Raw genomic sequence first — 20,485 nt, 5'->3', positions numbered from 1 at the left:
GCCAAGTCATGCCAGGGGGCTCCTATCCACAAGAGGTTAAGCAGGGAGGGGCTATAGGCTAGGGTAAAGGCATGGGACATGCTGGTTAGGCAAGGCAAGCAAGTCCAGTGTGCAAGCTAAAAACCATGCCAAAACTGGCCATGCACACCAGGTGTTTGACAAAATGCTAAGGGCATCTAGGCAACTCTTGGGGTGGCCAAAATCTCCAGATCCTAGTATCTTTAGATGATGAAGAGGTTGGCAAGATTAGTTTGGCAAAAACAAAAACTAGTTAGTGCAAATTTTTGAGAAAACCAAATTTGGACAGAAACTAAAGGCTATCATTTCATAAACTAAAACTGTTCCAATGGGTCCATCCTCCTGGACTTAAGGGTTTGGTAGGGAGGACTATAAGCAGGAAAAGGAATCATGGGCAACAGAGCAACACAAAATGGTGTTGCAGTAGAAAAGGCCAATCTGGTCTAGAGGGTACAAGAGGATATTTTGCTCAAATTTTTCAAAGAACATCAAAGAGTTTTTGCTTAAAGTTGAATAATATCTTCCTACTAACATCCCCTAATTTTGGTGGAAGCTATAAAGAAATATTTAAATAGGTTGTAGTGCAATACTACCATCTGGACCAGTTCTGAAAACTTGAGGTAGAGCTCAAAATCTCCAATAAATAAAATATGTTTTTGCATACAAGTGATTTAAAAACATCACATGACATCCCCAAATTTTGGTTGGAATTTTAAATAAATTTATCAAAGGGTTGTAGTTCAAATGGGACCCTAAAACCATGGGAAACCATTTTTAAAGAAATAAAGATCAGGAAAGATAATTTTACAATTAATTCCACTGATAAAAGAAAAGTTTTCTTGAGAGGGTAAACAAGTCCAATAATATATTTGAAAAGTTTTCACTTGGGGTAAAAACTTCATAATAACAAAGAGAAGAATGGTTTTGGAACCAAAGAAAAACCAGAAAATGAAAAATTTAATTTCCTGGCAAAATTTTAATAAACAGATCATTGTTAAAAAATTTGGGGTGTTACAATTCCCCCTCCGGCAGGGTGCCGGAACGGGTCTAGATTGGCTTTCGGTGGCTACAGAGGCTTCTGGCGGCGGAACTCCCGATCTATTGTGATCTCCGGTAGTTTTAGGGTATATGGAGATATATAGGTGGAAGAAGTACGTCAGGGGGGCCACGAGGGGCCCACGAGGGTGGAGGGCGCGCCCTAGGGGGGTGGGCGCACCTCCTACCTCGTGGCCTCCTCGAAGCTTCCTTGACGTAGACTCCAAGTCTCCCTGGTTGCTTCTGATCCAAAAATAAGTTCCGTGAAGTTTCAGGTCAATTGGACTCCGTTTGCTTTTCCTTTTCTGTGATATTCTAAAACAAGTTAAAAACAGAAACTGGCACTGGGCTCTGGGTTAATAGGTTAGTCCCAAAAATGATATAAAAGTGTATAATAAAGCCCATAAACATCCAAAACAGTAGATAATATAGCATGGAGCAATCAAAAATTATAGATACGTTGGAGACGTATTAGCATCCCCAAGCTTAATTCCTGCTCGTCCTCGAGTAGGTAAATGATAAAAACAGAATTTTTGATGCGGAGTGCTACTTGGCATAATTTCAATGTAATTCTTCTTAATTGTGGCATGAATATTCATATCTGAAAGATTCAAGATAAAATTTCATATTGACATAAAAATAATAATACTTCAAGCATACTAACTAAGCAGTTATGTCCTCTTGAAATAACATGGCCAAAGAAAGTTCATCCCTACAAAATCATATAGCTTAGTCATGCTCCATTTTCATCACACAAGAATGCTCTCATCATGCACAACCCCGATGATAAGCCAAGCAATTGTTTCATACTTTAGTAATCTCAAACTCATAAACTTTCACGCAATACATGAGCGTGAGCCATGGATATAGCACTATGGGTGGAATAGAATATAATGATGGGGTTATGTGGAGAAGACAAAAAGGAAGAAAGTCTCACATCAACGAGGCTAATCAATGGGCTATGGAGATGCCCATCGATTGATGTTAATGCGAGGAGTAGGGATTGCCATGCAACGGATGCACTAGAGCTATAAATGTATGAAAGCTCAACAAAAGAAACTAAGTGGGTGTGCATCCAACTTGCTTGCTCACGAAGACCTAGGGCACTTGAGGAGGCCTATTGTTGGAATATACAAGCCAAGTTCTATAATGAAAAATTCCCACTAGTATATGACAGTGACAAAACAAGAGACTATCTATCATGAAGATCATGGTGCTACTTTGAAGCATAAGTGTGGCAAAGGATAGTAGCATTGTCCCTTCTCTCTTTTTCTCTCATTTTCATTTTTTGGGGGGCCTTCTCTTTTTTATGGCCTTTCTCCCTTTTTTGGGCCTTCTTTTTTTATGGCCTTTCTCTCTTTTTTTCTATTCCTCACTTGGGACAATGCTCTAGAAAATGATGATCATCACACTTCTATTTATTTACAACTCAATGATTACAACTCGATACTAGAACAAAGTATGACTCTATATGAATGCCTCCGGCGGTGTACCGGGATATGCAATGAATCAAGAGTGACATGTATGAAAGAATTATGAACGGTGGCTTTGCCACAAATACTATGTCAACTACATGATCATGCTAAGCAATATGACAATGATGAATGTGTCATGATGAACGGAATGGTGGAAAGTTGCATGGGAATATATCTCGGAATGGCTATGGAAATGCCATGATAGGTAGGTATGGTGGCTGTTTTGAGGAAGATATAAGGAGGTTTATATGTGACAGAGCGTATCGTATCATGGGGTTTGGATGCACCGGCGAAGTTTGCGCCAACTCTCAATGTGAGAAAGGGCAATGCACGGCACCGAAGAGGCTAGCAAGGATGGAAGGGTGAGAGTGCGTATAATCCATGGACTCAACATTAGTCATAAAGAACTCACATACTTATTGCAAAAATCTACAAGTCATCAAAAACCTCGGTACTACGCGCTCCTAGGGGGATAGATTGGTAGGAAAAGACCATCGTTCGTCCCCGACCGCCACTCATAAGGAAGACAATCAAATAAAACCTCATGTTTCAAATTTGTTACATAACGTTGACCAAACGTGCATGCTACGGGACTTGCAAACTTCAACACAAGCACTTATCAAATTCACAACTACTCAACTAGCACGACTTTGATATTATTACCTCCATATCTCAAAACAATCATCAAGCATCAAACTTCTCTTAGTATTCAAAACACTCATAAGAAAAATTTATCTATTCTTGGAATACCAAGCATATTAGGATTATTTAAGAAAACTACCATGCTGTTTAGGACTCTCAAAATAATATAAGTGAAGCACGAGAGTTCATATATTTCTTCAAAATAAAACTACCACCATGTTCTAAAAGATCTAAGTGAAGCACTAGAGCAACAACAAGCTACTCCAAAAGATATAAGTGAAGATCAATGAGTAGTGGAATAATTATGCAACTATGTGAAGACTCTCTAACATTTAATAATTTCAGATCTTGGTATTTTATTCAAACAGCAATAAAAGCAAAATTAAATTATATTCTAAGAATGTCAAACATCATGTGAAGAAGCAAAAACTTAGGATCGACCGAAACTAACCGATAGTTGTTGAAGAAGAAAGGTGGGATGCCAACCGGGGCATCCCCAAGCTTGGACGCTTGAGACTTCTTGAAATATTATCTTGGGGTGCCTTGGGCATCTCCAAGATTGAGCTTTTGTGTCTCCTTAATTCCTCTCATATCACGGTCTCCCTAAATCTCAAAAGCTTCATCCACACAAAACTCAACAAGGACTCGTGAGATAAGTTAGTATAAACCATTGCAAAAACCTTATCATACTCTACTGTAGAAAGCACTAAAATTATTATTCAACATTGCATACTAAATGCCTCTGCATATTTAATAGTCCTATCCTCAAATAGAATCATTAAAGAAGCAAACATATGCAAACAATGCAAACATAACAGCAATCTGCCTAAACAGGACAGTCTGTAAAGAGTGCAGCAACATCCATACTTCCCTAGCTCCAAAAATTATGAAAGAAAATTCCCACGGTAGTAAATATATCAGAGCTTAATATGCAAAAGGTTTCAACATTTTATCGCAATCTGAATTTTCTAGGGAATTATTGCAACAGCAGTAAACTTTCTGTTTTCAAACAGCAACATGTGGACTTCTAAAATAGGCATAGTAAAGGCTATCAATGCCACTTTTATTGAAATAAAAGATGCAAAACATTGTTCTAAATAACAGCAAGCAAATTATAACAAAATAAATTGATGCTCCAAGCAAAACACATATCATGTGGCGAGTAAAAATATAGCTCCAAGTAAAGTTACCGATGAACGAAGACGAAAGAGGGGATGGCTTCCGGGGCATCCCCAAGCTTAGGCTTTTGGTTGTCCTTGAATATTACCTTGGGGTGCCTTGGGCATCCCCAAGATTAGGCTCTTGCCACTCCTTATTCCATACACTAGTAGAAAAAGGGTCAAACGTGAAGCACATTAGTGCCGGTTCGAACGGCTATGCATTAATGCCGGTTCGTGTTGAACCTTTAGTACCGGTTCGTGGCACGAACCGGTACTAAAGGGGTGATGGCAGGCTGGCATCAGGCCGGGGCCCCATGATCACCTTTAGTACCAGTTCGTGTCACAAACCGGTACTAAAGGGCTAACCTTTAGTACCGGTTTGTGCCACGAACCGGTACTAAAGGGGTCTGACCTATAGTACCGGTTTGTGACACAAACCGGCACTATAGGGAAATTTTCAAACTCTACCCCCCCTGTGTGTCGCCATTTCAGTTCTGAAAAAATCAAAAGAAAATGATAAAAACTTCAAAGAATAAAATCCTTCGAGAGGTAGTTATATTACTACATCTACTAGTTAGGAAAATTTGAAAACTTAAATTTGGACATGTTTTGCAAAAAGTGTAGGGAAAATGTAAAACGGCTATAACTTTTGCATACGATGTCGGAAAAAAACGTATAATATATCAAAAAATTCAGCATGAAAATCCGCATCCGATGGAGACAGCCAACGGCCTGTTTGCAATTTTTTAGAATCCTCGAATTCCAAAAGGAAAAAAAGATATGGTCAAATTTAAGTTTTTTTAAAAAAATTTGTTAAATCTGGTCAAACTACTTATTCAAGAAGTATTAATGTTACTACATAATTATTCAAGAATATTAGTGTTACTAAATAATTATTTCAATTTTTTGAATTTTGGTCAAATCTGATCAAACTATGGTCAAACTGTGGTCAAACTATGGTCAAACTTATTCAAGAAATATTAGTGTTACTAAATAATTACTGTTTTTTAGAATAATAGTTTCAAACTCAAACAGTGAAATGTGTGACTTCATGCTCAAGCTAAACTCCTGAGGGTTAATAGGATTGGCATCTTACTATTGTCAGGAAAACAACAAGTGCAGACTTGGAAACGAAGGAGAATAGAACCCGAAAGTTAAGCGTGCTCGAGCTGGAGTAGTGAGAGGGATGGGTGACCAGTCGGGAAGTTAGATGATTTGGAATGAGTGATCCACACTTGAGCAGTTAAGAGAGGTGATTAGAGACTAAATCACCAAATAATTCAGAAAAATTAAAAATCGAAATAATAGTAATAATAATAAATTTTCAAAAAAAAATTCAAAAAAAAACCTTTAGTACCGGTTGGTAACACCAACCGGTACTAAAGGTCCCCCATACCAGGGCGCGAGCTCACGCCACGTGGTGGCACTTTAGCGCTGGTTCGTGCCGAACCGGTACTAAAGGGGGGGGGCCTTTAGTGCCCACCAATTAGTGCCGGTTATGGAACCAACACTAAAGGCCCTTACGATCCGGTTTTAAAGCTCCGTTTTCTAATAGTGATAGTCCATCGAATTCTTACCCAAAACTTCACAACACAAAACTTAACAGAAAACTCGTAAGCTCCGTTAGTATAAGAAAGTAAATCACCACTTCAAGGTACTGTAATGAACCACGAGAGAGAGAGAGAGAGATCAAACACATAGCTACTGGTACATACCCTCAGCCCCGAGGGAGAACTACTCCCTCCTCATCATGGAGAGCACCGGGATGATGAAGATGGCCACTGGAGAGGGATTCCCCCTCCGGCAGGGTGCCGGAACGGGTCTAGATTGGCTTTCGGTGGCTACGGAGGCTTCTGGCGGCGGAACTCCCGATCTATTGTGCTCTCCGGTAGTTTTAGGTTATATGGAGATATATAGGCAGAAGAAGTACGTCAGGGGGGCCACGAGAGGCCCACGAGGGTGGAGGGCACGCCCCCTACCTCGTGGCCTCCTCGAAGCTTCCTTGACATAGACTCCTAGTCTCCCTGGTTGCTTCTGATCCAAAAATAAGTTCCGTGAAGTTTCAGGTCAACTGGACCCTGTTTGGTTTTCCTTTTCTGCGATATTCTAAAACAAGGTAAAAACAGAAACTGGCACTGGGCTCTGGGTTAATAGGTTAGTCCCAAAAATGATATAAAAGTGTATAATAAAGCCCATAAACATCCAAAATAGTAGATAATATAGCATGGAGAAATAAAAAATTATAGATACGTTGGAGATGTATGAAAGCTTCTTTAGCCTTCAAGAGAATCACCAGGTAAGAACTTTGAAGGAAAAGAATGAAGAGACTTCACATCAAAAAGATGGATACTCGATTAAGAAATCTTAGTCCTTGAAGAAAAGGAAAGGGTGTGAGGGCGGGAAAACAAAGGCAACTTGGGGCAGATGGAATGGATACCATTGAGAAAACTTAGAATTGATCTAGCAAATATTGAAAATGATCGGATCCACTTGAAGAGAAACATGCACTATAAAAAAAATACACTTCCGTGATGATACGTGTTTGTCACAGTAGGTCGCGTTTTCTGTCATGCATGTACATCCATGACAAATTTATGACAGAATCAAGATAGTCATACTTGTGCTATCGTAGAAGTGTTCCATGACATTGCCAAAATTATCATCACGGAAGTGTCCACTTCCATGATGATAAATCACGCGTCACAGAAGTGCTTTCGTCAAGGGTGACCGACACGTGGCATCCACTGTAACGGAACGCCGTTAAGCTATCAGGTCGGATTTTGGATCTGATAACCCGTTAACAGCCACGACCAATGCCGATTTTCCACGTGTAAAATTCTCATTGGCTGACGGATCCACGTGTCAGCTCCGCATTGGCATAGGTGTCACTCATCCAACGGTCGAGATGGGCCTATGATATGTTGCCATGTGGACCGGCCCAAAAGTGGCCCACAAAGATTAAATGGGCCGGCCCAGCTAAATGCCCACAAATTTTTGCGGACCATAATGGGCTGGCCCAGCTAAAGGCCCACACGATTTTGCAGACCATACTGGGCCAGCCCAGCTAAAGGCCCACAAGATTTTGCAGACCACAATGGGCCGGCCCAGCTAAAGGCCCACAAGATTTTGCCGACCATAATGGGCCGGCCCAACTAAAGGCCCAACATTCTCTGTCAAATCGGCCCGTCAACGGCCTGTCCTAAACTTGTCATCAACGCGGCCCATGGTCACTTCTGGCCCGTTAACAGTCCGCTAAGTAATTGGGCCGAATTAGGCCCGATGTATTTCCAGCCTGTTAAAAGGTCTGACTTCATTTGGGCCCATTTACAGGCCATCAAAACTTTCGGCCCATAAACGACCGTGAAGGATTTGGGTCATATTCGGCCATGTCTGACATTCAGCCTGTTAGAGGCCCACTATAGCTTTGGGACACTTTCGGCCTGTTGTCATTTTCGGCCTGTTAACGCCAGAGGTAAACCATGGGCCATATGTGGCCCAACGTCATATCAGGCCCATTAATGGCCCATATAAAAATGACGATAATCTAGCCCGACTGAAGTTTCGGCCTGTTAAAGGCCCATGTATTAGGTCGGTGCATTTACAGCCCGTCCGAATTTCGGCCTGTTAAAGTCCAGTGGGTTATTTGGCACAATCAGGGCCCAATCTCACTTTCGGTCTATTAAAGGCCCATGTATTTTATGGTCTCGAGATATTTACACCTATAAACGGCCTATTTTTACTGAGGGCCCAAATTATCTTTAGGCCTGTTAAAGGCCCACTATGGGCACATGCCTACCAGAAAAATATGAAAGCTTATGCTGATTTAGGCCCAGATATTTTTAGTGGGCTAGATGCCAATTTCGGCCCGTAATAGTTTTTAGCCCAATTGGAATGGGCCTGACGAATGTTGGCATGTTGGGCTCCTGCGAAGGTTTCGGCCGAATACATTACTAAGATATACCTACACTATACAAAAATAGCGTTGTAATTACTGCAGCCTGAGGCAGCATCATAAATGTTGTATCACAACAAAATAAATTCCAACCATAAAACAAAAGGCCTGTTGGCATAAAGTTTACAGTCCTTCCAGATAAAAGCACCATCAGATGTATAGACGCACAGATCATTTGACCTGAGTGCTAATGTTTCAGGCTGTAGAATCTGATGGAGCAGCACGATCTCCACCTTTTTTCTGCCATTGCTCTTGAAGAATGAAGGGAATGTCTGATAGTCTGGTTTCAAAACCATTCATATCTTGACGACATTTCTCAACCACTATTCTTGTTTCCGAAACAACATCCATTAGGGATTGGACTTGTGTCTGGAGCACAGATATATCACTCTGTCTAGCAGGAAGATTTTGTTCAGTAGGCGATTTGGACGAGGTTACCTTGACAACCACCCCAGAATTACACAGGAAGGTGCTTTTTGCACTGTTAGTGTAGAGATACTGACGCACTGCAGCAAGAGGTGACATTGTGCCTGTAGTAGCCTCGTCACCTTCAGGTGGTTGTGGCTATTCAATCATTTGTTCCATAGCTTCCTAAAAGTTTGAACTTGTAGATTAGTGTACCAGATAAGTTACTAATGAGACAAAAACAAAAAAAGTAGGTTAAACATTTATACATAACTTATTTTGGTGAACTACTGTAATACATTAGCATGTATTGTAGTGCCAACTACATAATAAAATCACTTTGGGAACATATGTCCATGTAGCATGCCTACTATATTGTCTATTTCCTCACATTCGTTGACATCTAAGGATAAAGAGACATGGTTTAAAGTAGGATGAACATAGTATGACATCATTCATATCACGGGCAAACAGATATAAAACAAACATGCTATTTTATCATTGTGTGCGCACGTGAACATAACAACTAGATTACAGATCAAGACCAAAAGAATATCCTTCATCTCTTTTAAACCATGTAAGGTGAAATGATATGTTAAGACAACTGTGAATAAAAGTGAACAGAGTAACTGACATTGGTTGCAAACCAAGTAGTTAAATGAACACATCACAGTACTAATCAGTTCAAGGCAGGAGGAGTAAGGACTTACAACAACGGCTTGAACTGGTGTGCTCATGCCCTTCATCTTGCTGGTCTGGCAATCCTTGAAGATTTGCACTGCATTCGGTTCAGGTTCTTTTTGGTCCGCACGGGATTTCCTCTGTATTTGGAACAAGTCAATATAGATACGATAATATGGCACAAAAAAAGAAGGAAGTAGCAGCTATTTACAAGAGCCTCACAGTGTGCAATATAGCTACGAGATCCTGTGGTCTGTTGGAATTTCACTTTAGAACGGTTGGTTTTGTTCTTCAAACAGTTAGCCTAGAAGAAGATACAGTTGTAAGGCACATACATAAATACAAGTTCAATATGTGGTTTGATCAAATACATATAGCCTACCTGATACTTTGGATCGGACCAGTGTTTAACGAGGGTTGTCCAGTCTTCATCTGTAATATATTCCACTGGAGATGTTTGGGCGATTTCATTGTTAGCCTTGCCTTCAAAGTGAGATTTTCTAAGTTGGTACCGATAGTGTCGCAGAGCAGACTGAAAAACATGAGTGCATGCTTGTCTAGTTGCATCATCTTTCAGATCCAACTTGAACCTCATCTGTTGAAAAAAGAATGTGAGTCTTATTAGGAGGAAGCTAGAAAGTATGGGACAGAGCAAGACAATATTACTAATTGCGATGAATAACATTACTTACGAATAAATGGTCAAGGAAGGTGTTAAAGTGGGTATTGTCTTTCTCATTCCTGTACTGGATCCACGTTGGGAGGATACGTGCATGACACCTAACGGCAATGGCTGCCTCTGATACTAACTTGGTTGACTCTGTAGCATCACGTGGCCTTTTTAAACCTGCCTCAAAATGGATCTCCATTCTTCCTCCTTTAGATTTTGTTAATCTGTCAAGCATTATCCCTGATGTCTGTTTCCGCTTGCGCTGTGGGGCTAGTTCAACAACGAATATGGAAAGTGTTAGTGTACATCAAATTGTGAGAGTACATATAAAGGAGCATGCACTGCAACTTGACTCGGTCAGGTACCGTCTTGGTGTTGATGCTCATGAGGTTCATCTGATCTTGCCAAGTCCTATTGTGTCAGCAGTGCTTCAGAAGTAGTGTTAGGTGTGAAGGCAACTTGGGAACTGGCTAGTTCCGGAGCAAACGAACGAGTAACTGGTTGAGATGCTGGTACAGTTGAAGCGGATGCTGCAGCTGGTGGAGCAGGTGATACTGTGTTTGTAGATTTAGCCGGTGGACTTGGACCTTCTACTGCACTATAAGTACCAGCAGAATCTCGACGACAGAACCTTTTCCGTTTCACCCGACGAGTAACAACACTCCCTACTATATTATTTTCCTTGCTCTTTTTTGACTTTGCCATGTCAAGCTGTACCCACAACACAAAAGAATAAAGTCACTCTTCAGAACTCATTGATGCATGATACATACAAGCAATACTTTGATGTAAGACAACCGTATGAGGATGGAATATGTAAGAAAAACAGGACGGCATGACATATTCACAGCTATGGTGTGCAAACTAAGCAGAAGGATTTTCAAGAAAATAGAAGTAATGCAAGCTAGACACCATATGAAAGATGCAACCAATATTACTCTGCCAAGTTAAAAGTGTCTTGTCATAAGTGGCAATTCGAAAAATTAGAAGCAGTACAATGTAGAAATCAATGCAAGATGCAACCACTATCAAACTGCCATGTTAAAAGCGTCCAATCACGAGTGACTGATGCGGGATACACAACAACAGTACTTTGATGTAAGAACATGGTATGATAGATAGATGCAGTGTATTCTAGACACAGAAAGCCATGTCATATGCACATGCATAACGTATAAACTCAGCAGGCGCAATTTAATCAAAATAGAAGAAATACAGGCTAGACAACATATGCAACATGAAACCAATTATCAAACTGTCAACTTAGAGCAAGCACCTGCGATGGTGGAGTACGGGAGATGAACTCATCATGTAGACTTGGGACTTCAACTTCATTAGCAGTAGCAGTGGCAAATCTAGAGAGTCTCTGTTTGCGTCGGTGCGGAGGACCACCAACATCCCCTAACTTACTCTTTTCCTTCCTATTTTCTGATATTGCCTTATGAAGTCAAAACCACAAGAAGATGAATAAAATTAGCTCTGCATAACTGGTTGATGCATGATACAGACGAACACTACTTTGATGTAAGGCAAGCGCGGGATAGGAGGATGGAATATATACAAAAAAAGACAGCCTTTCATATTCACGCATACGATAGGAGGATGGAATATGTATGAATAAACAGTAAGCGAAAGGCATTTCAATAAAATTAGAAGAAATGAAAGCTAGGCACCATATGAACATGCAACCAATATCACTCTATCAGGTAAAAAGTGTCTCGTCGTAAGTTCCATTTCAAGAAATTAGAAGCAGTACAAGGTAGAAGACAATGCAAGATGCAACCTACATCACAGTCCCAAGTTAAATGTGTCTTATGGGTAAGTGATCGTTGCAGGTATAAGTTGTAAGCTACGCAGATGCAATTCAACATAATCAGAAGCAATACAAACTAGACATCATACGGAAAACGCAACCACGTATAACAGTTCCAAGTAAGAGCAAGCACCTGTGATGGTGGAGTAGGGGAGATGTGCTCATCATGTACACGTATGTTCTAGAAACAGGAACACGTGTCATATTCGCAGGCATTATGTGTAAAGTAAGTAGATGCAATTCAAGTTAGAAGCAATACAAGCTAGACATCATACGCAACATGCAACCACATATAATAGTGTCAAGTTAGAGCAAGCACCTGTGATGGTGGAGTAGGGGAGATGTGCTCATCATCTACACAGCTACGTTGACTGTCCAGCCTTGTGTTGTCTTGCGAATCTTGTTGGGAGGATGGTGGAGTAGAATCTATAGAGACCCCCTATTTGAGTTGCTCCGAAGGACCACCATCATCCACTGCCGGACTAATTTCCTTCAGCTGTAATGATTTTGCATTGTGAAGTCAAACCGATAAGAAAAAGGAATAAAATTCACTCTTCAGAACTCATTCATGCATGATACTGACGAACACTACTCGGATGAAAGGCAAACACATGATGCGAGGATGGAATATGTATGAAAAATAGGATGGTGTGACATATTCACACCTATGATGTGGTAACTAAGCAGAAGGCATTTCAACAAATTAGAAGCACTGCAAGCTAGACACCATATGAAAGATGCAACCAATATCACTCTGCCAAGTTCAAACTGTATGGCGTTTCAACAAATTAGAAGCAGTACATGCTAGAAATCATATGCAAGACACAACCAATATCACAGTGGCGACTTAAAGGTGCCTTATCATATGATATAGTATGTACCAAAAATAGGAAAGCGTGTCATATTCACATGTATCATGTGTAAGCTAAGCAGATGCAGTTTACACTAATTAGGAGCAATACGAGATAGACACCATATGCAACATGCAACCAGATATCACACTGCCAAGTTAGAGCAAGCACCTTGGATGGTGGAGTAGGGGAGCGGAGACTTGGACCTTGTAATGCACTATCAGTACAAGGAGAATCGGTACAGATGCTCCGTTTACGTTGATGTAGAGGACCACCATCATCGCCTTCCTTACTCTTTTCCTTCCTCTTTCTTGATTTTGCCTTGTCAAGTCAAACCCACAAGAAAAAGGAATAAAATTTGCTCTTCAGAACTCATTGATGCATGATACCGACGAACACTACTTTCATGTAAGACGAACACTACATATCACACTGCCAAGTAAGAGCAAGCACCTGCGATGGTGGTGTGGGGGAATTGCAGTGATCAACTAGAGAGCTACGTCAACTATCTTCATTTAGCCTTGCTGTTTCTTGAGAATCATGTGGGGAGGATGACACTGCACTCTTTAAACGAGTATGGCATCTCACAGAAACCCACCTGGGTGACTGTCTCATCATAAGTGATTGACGAGGGATACAAAAGAGCATTAGTTTGATGTACGAACATGGTTAATAGACATATGTAGTATGTATCAAAAATAGGAAGGCATGTCATTATCAAAGGTATAATGTGTAAAGTAAGCAGATGCAATTTAACCAAATTGGAAGCAATACAAGCTAGACACCATATGCAACATGCAACCACATTTGACAGCGCAAAGTTAAAGCAAGCACCTGGGATGGTTGTGTGTGGCAATTGAGATCATCAACTGCAGAGCTAAGTTTACTGTCTCCTACTGCTGACACTGCACCCATTAGAGCGCTGTAACGCTTAGTGCTTATCTTCGAATTACACTGGAGCGACTTCTGTCTTTTCTTTTCTGCATTCATCAACACTGCGTCAGAGTATGAAATACCCAAGCATAAAAAAATAGTGTGAGTATGGGTGAAGTGTGTGCACAATTAGTACAGTGTAGAGGTAGCAGATAGCAGGTCGGTGAGAAATAAATGATGGGAGACATATGATAGCTCTACAACATGCATGGCACACTAAATTACTACAGGATTCTATGAAAATAATAGTCGACTAAAAGAAAATAGGTCAGTCCATTTTTTATGCACCGTCCGATGTACAAAGAATGGGCAGATCGCCTTCATCTACCTCCAGCGAGTCAGTGTTGATGATCTTCCTCGAAACGCCAGCGACCACCGGCCCAGTATTCCTCCCCTGCCTGCGCCCTCCCCTCGACCTCACCGCACCGCCGTGCTTGGCACTGCCCCGACCATCCATTCAAGCCCCGCCGACCTCCAGATCGGGCGCAAGCAGCTCCTGCGCCCCACACCCCTATGATAGACACCGATGCGCCGCTTCCCCGGGGAACAGGCGGACTAGGTGCTCCACGCGCCTAAGCGGGTGCTGCTTCTTTTAATTGCGGTTTGACTGACCCTGAATTGAAATCCAGGCGGGCTACTGACCTCTAGCAAAGGTGAAATAGTAAAAGGGAGGAAACCTTGTGCATTTAGTATCACGAAGAAGATGCAGTAAGAAGCGCTCAACTAGTTTCTTTCGTGGGACGAATACGATGTGAGCAGAGACGTAAGATTTGCACAAATAAGGGAAGAGGAGTACCTCTTTCTGCTGGCAGTGTTGTGTCCCTTCTGTTTTTCCGACGATCTTCTTGTTGTTCGCCAGAAACCAGAAGTTGTGGAGGACGGTGCAACCTTGGACGAACCCATGGCCAAGTAGTTGAGTGTGGTGCAGTGGCCGTTTGTCGGCGGCGGGGAAGCAGATCCGGGGCGGCGAACGACGGCGTAGCGGGAACAGCTCCGGTGCGTTGGACGGTTGCGACAGTGGAGCCGCAACAGTGAGGCGCAGGACAGCATGGTCGGAGTGGTTCTGGTACGGCGCACGTCGGCGTCGGCGTCGTGGAGGCAGCTCTGCCTCGGCTTCAGCTGCTAAGTCCTTGAGGGCGTTGCGGTTGCGGTTGCATTGTGTAACGCCCTCGATGCAGCAATAGCTCCCACATGTCGAGGCACGACTTAGAGACATAACCGCATTGAAAGCAATGTCGCAAGTCAGGCAATCATTAATACATCCCATGTAATACATAATAAAAGGGGGAGAAACATAGTTGGCTTACACTCGCCACGTCACATCAGAGTACATAAATAACATCCATCAAACAAACACTCATGGCCCGACTACGGCGCCAAAATAGAAGAAAAACCCAACATGCGACAAGGCCCTGAATCAAACCCCAACTAGGCACCACTACTGATCATCGGGAAAGGAGAAATAATAACGCTGAGAGTCCTCGTCGAACTCCCACTTGAGCTCGTAATCGTCACCTGGAGCGGAATCACCTGGACCTGCATCTGGAATTATAGTATCTGTGAGCCACAGGGACTCAGCAATCTCGCACCCTCGCGATCAAGACTATTTAAGCTTATAGGAAGGGTAAGGCAAAATATATGTGGAGCTGCAGCAAGCGACTAGCATATGTGGTGGCTAACTTATCCGCAACATAGAGCGAGAAGAGGAGGCAAGGCATGAGCGAGAATCTAGAGGAACAACCTGCGCAAGCATTACTCCAACACCGTGTCCACTTCCCGGACTCCGCCGAGAAGAGGCCATCACGGTAACACACTCAGTTGATTCATTTTAATTAATTAAGGTTCAAGTTATCTACAACCGGACATTAACAAATTCCCATCTGCCCATAACCGCGGGCACGGATTTCGAAAGTTCAATCCCTGCAGGGGAGTCCCAACTTAGCCCATGACAAGCTCTCACGGTCAACGAAGGAATAGACCTCCACCCGAGACACACCGATCAGACTCGGCAACCCGGTACAACAAGACAATTCGACAGGTTAAAACAAGACCAGCAACACCGCCCGAATGTGCCGACAAATCCCGATAGGAGCTGCACATATCTCTTTCTCAGGGCACACTCAGATGAGCGCTCCATACAACTAAAACCAAACCTCGAGTTTCCCCGAGGGGGCGCTGCACAGGACTCTAGTTTGGACCAACACTCAGAGGAGCACTGGCCCGAGGGAGGGGGGGTTAAAATAAGATGACCCTTGAGTCTGCAGAACCCAAGGGAAAGGAAAAGGCTAGGTGGCAAATGGTAAGACCAATGTTGGGCATTGCTGGAAAAGCTTTAATCAAGGCGAACTATCAAGGGGTTCCCATTATAACCCAACTGCGTAAGGAACGCAAATCCGGGAACATAACACCGATATGACGGAAACTAGGGCGGCAAGAGTGGAACAAAACACTAGGCGAGAGGCCGAGCCTTCCACCCTTTACCAAGTTTATAGATGCATTAAGATAACATGGCAATATAATGATATCCCCCACAAGTAAATAAATGATGTTCCAACAAGGAATGGCCTTCAAACTTCACCTGCAACTAGCAACGCTATAAGAGGGGCTGAGCAAAGCGGTAACATAGCCAATCAACGGTTTGCTAGGACATGGTGGGTTAGAGGTTTGACATGGCAATTGGGAGGCTGACAAGCAAAAGGTAGGCATCATAGCATTGGCATAGCAAGAGCGAGCAAACTAGCATAGCAAAGATAGTAGTGATTTCGAGTGTATGATCATCTTGCCTGCACAGTTGTCAGAGTTGACTGGATCCTCACAAGCAAACTCAACGGGCTCCTCGGTAGCGAACTCGTCTCCCGGCTCTACCCAACAAGACAAACAAGCAACAAGGATACAATCAACCACGTGCAAGACCAAGCAATATGATGAGATGAAGATATGCTATGCGGGATGCAAAATGCAAGATATGACAGGAAATGCATGAACCTGGCCTCAACTTGGAAAACCAAGTGTGCCACTGGATATAGGGGATGAAATCGCTTGAAAACGATATAAAGAACGCCGGAATCGGAGTTACGGTTTGGAAATGGCAAGCGTTTTAATAAATGAACCGGTCTGCGATTTACAGCAAGTAGGCATCTAAATGCAATGCAACGAACATGCTACAACCACCAAACATGACAACAAAAGACATGGCAGGGATGCACACAAGATGCTTAACAAAAGACTAGAACTGAGCCACGGCCAATTCATCCATTATGGGGTTCAAACAAGCATGGAAAAAACGCAAATGCAAAACAGATTCCAGACTTCGTGAAATTAACACTTGTCTGAAATTTCAGATCACGAAGCCCTCTTCGGAGCAGCAAAACAACATGATACATGACCTAAATAAGACAAGTAAGAACATGGCATGGAGCTACTCAACAAGCTTAACAAAAGACCCAAAGTGACCTGGGGCCAAAAGGGTTCACAAAATATATTAACGGGCACACGAACATAGCAAAAACATAATCAGTTTTCAGACAGTGAAAACTGAGACATGCTGAAATATAGCTCACGAAGGCATGTAAACGAGCTTGATGCACTCACCATGGTGCAAGTCATAGCAAGGAAAGCATACATCCATTAAGAAGGCACAAAATACAAGCTATACATGGCAAGAACAATGGCATAGCATGCACGGATCAACTACAATAATATCGGCAAAATCGCAAACGAGTTGACGATCTGCCCAGATTCACCACGAAGCAAAAGTAGAGCTCGATTGACTCAAGCTATGGTGCTCCATAATTGCAAACAAAGACATGGATGGATAGAGCATAACATGATTAAAAAAACTCCTTTACTGAACATCCTCAAAAGAGACACGGATCACTAGGAAACAAGCTGAACATATGGCATCATGAACTAAAATATCCCAGACTTAGTGAAAACAACTAAGTCCCTGAAAACAGATTTACCGGGTGCCTCACTTTGCAAGCTTGCATAAGTCACCACACACATCCTAAAAATGCATGGGTTGCACCTCTGGAAAGAAGACAAAATGCTTAACAAAACATATGAAGGACTCACAGGCATAACATGCACACAATAATCATGGCAAAAATGGCAAAAGTCTAAGATGAACTAGCAGATCTGACAATTAACTCACGAAGCCTCCTTATAACAGCATTTCTCGCATCAAGATGAGCTCAAATGAAAATGATGCAATGGAATTAAATGATGTACTTGTCGAGATGAAGATTTTGATATATTATATGTCCAAAACGGAGCTACGGATGCAAAGATACGGGGCCTCGAACAGAGCAACTTGGATCAAGAATTTCAGGACTTAGAAGAAAAAAACGAGGTTAGGGTTTACTGTAGCTGCAACCGGATCCAGATCGGGCGAGGACGCTCGGAGCCCGAGGATCGCCGGGGTCTTCGCCGGCGTTGAGGTCCGCGGTGGCCGGCGTCGAGGGAGGTGAGGCGGGGCCAGCGATGGCGGCAGGCGGTGGAGCGGCGTGGGGCGGCGCTCGGGGCCGGGAGGAGGCGACGGGGCGGCGCGGCACTAGAGCTCCGGCGGCTTGGCGGCGAGGTCCGGCCGGCTCCGGGCGGCGGAGGTGGCGGGGCGGCGGCGCGGCACTGGAGCTCCGGCGGCTTGGCGGCAAGGTCCGGCCGGCTCCGGGCGGCGGAGATGGCGGGGCGGCGGCGCGGCCGGTCGGCTCGGGGAAGAAGGACGGGCGGCGGCGGAGATGGAGTGGCCCGGTCGGGTGGCGGACGGGCCGGCGCTGGGCCTGCGGGCCCGCGTCGATGGGAGGCGGCGGTGATGTGGGCGCGCTGCCATGTGGCGATGCCCGGTTGGGCGCGGGCGGCGGCGGACGCTGTCCGGCCGGGAGCAGACACGTCCGTCGGTGCGGGGAGGTGTTTTTTTTAAAAACTAGGGTTTCGAGGGGGAGGAGAGATCCGAGAATGGAGGGGGCTATATATAGGCATAGAGGGAGCTAGGAGACTCCAAATGAGGTGCGGTTTTCGGCCACGCGATCGTGATCGAACGCTCTAGGACATGGAGCTGAGTTTGGTGGGTTTTGGGACAAATTTGAGGGGTGTTGGGCTGCAACACACACGAGGCCTTTTCGGTCCCTCGGTTAACCGTTGGAGTATTAAACGAAGTCCAAACGAGACGAAACTTGATAGGCGGTCTACCGGTAGTAAACCAAGGCCGCATGACAAGTCTCGGTTCAATCCGGAAATGTTTAATCCCCACACACGAAAGAAAGGTAGAAATGACCACCGGAGGAGAACGAAGCGCCGGAATGCAAAACGGACAACGGGGAAAATGCTCGAATGCATGAGATGAACATGTATGCAAATGCGATGCACATGATGACATGATATGAGATGCAAGAAAACGAAAACAACACACGGAGACAAAGACCCTAACACGAGGAATAAATATAACTTAACGCCGGAAACGGCAAGAGTTGGGGTACAAATTGGGAAAGTTACATCTGGGGCGTTACACGTTGGACGATGACGTCGGGGTACCGGCTCCAGCGTGATGGAGGAGGGCGGCTGTGGATTGGCCGCTATGGGGTGGAGGACGGAGGAGGCTGGGGTTTCACGGCTGGTGGAGAGGGCGTTTTCGCGCCCATGGAGTATGAATGGGGAAACGGAGGGAGGCGGGGAACTAAGGGGGGACAATGTTTCGGTTTGGGACGTGCTTGTTTGAAATTTGGGGAAAGTTACAAACTTTCCCCCATCTAAAATTTCGGACATATTGCGGGTTGGGGGTAGGACAGTCATGTCAGGTGTCCCAAACGTGGGCGGGATAGATTTCGGCCGAGCGCATGGGTAGGCGCCCATGGCGTATGAATGCTTCTCTGGCGTCTTGGTGAAGTTACAAACCTACCCCGGTTTAGACCTTTGGACATTGGGCCGATAGGCTACACGTGCCAGAGTCAGGACAGTAATTTCCTACCACCAAAACATTAGTCTCGCGCGGTTTCGGGTGACCAGAGGCCTATTTGGCGCTTTGTTCAATATTTGGGAGCAGATGCATTATGCCTCCTTTGGTTTGTAGTATTTTTGTAGGAATTCTATAGGATAGGATTTGCAAAGGAAAAATTCCTTTGAAGCCCTTTGGTTTGTAGGAATGGATTCCTATTCCTATGTAGGATAGGAATCAATCCTTCACGTTTTGGAGGAAAAAAACATTAGCCTAGACTCAATGGAAAAAATCCTATCCTATGCACCAAATGACATCCTTTTCTATAGGAATTGACATGCATGTCATCTCACTTCCTATGATTTTCCTATTCCTATAAAATTCCTATCCTATGAACCAAAGAAGGCCTTAACGTTTTCGGTTCTCTTGAATTAAACTTTCAGGATTTGTCAAACTTCACAAATCTTTACTCTTGAAAATCCTAAAGCTACGATTATTTTGGAATGGAGAGGGTACATTTGAATATACATTGTACACGAGTATATATTAAAAAATATGCAACTTACCTCAGTTCATGCATGGTTCCAGATATAATCTCCTTGGTTGCAAAAAAAAGTTAGATATGCATATGAATATATATATAGCATGTTCAAACTCACAACAAAGATTGATGCCCCCTTTTACATCTGATTTACAAATGCCATTATCTCGGGTTCAAATAGATGAATGCACTTCCTATGAATTTGAATCTTCGAAACCCCCTTTATGTTGAATTCGACATGTATTCTATTTGGTAGCTAGCAATTTGGAATGTATCCGTGCAAGTGAAAAATGTATGAAGTGCTTCACACTAACAACATGGAGTGCACTAATTAATGTTTATATATGAATTGCAAAAGCATCCATTGCCTATATTTCAAA

This window comes from Triticum urartu, chromosome 3A, assembly GCF_056163025.1.
Source record: "Triticum urartu cultivar PI428250 chromosome 3A, HENAU_Tu73, whole genome shotgun sequence".
Taxonomy (NCBI): Eukaryota; Viridiplantae; Streptophyta; class Magnoliopsida; order Poales; family Poaceae; genus Triticum; species Triticum urartu.
This window is presented reverse-complemented; position numbering follows the sequence as displayed.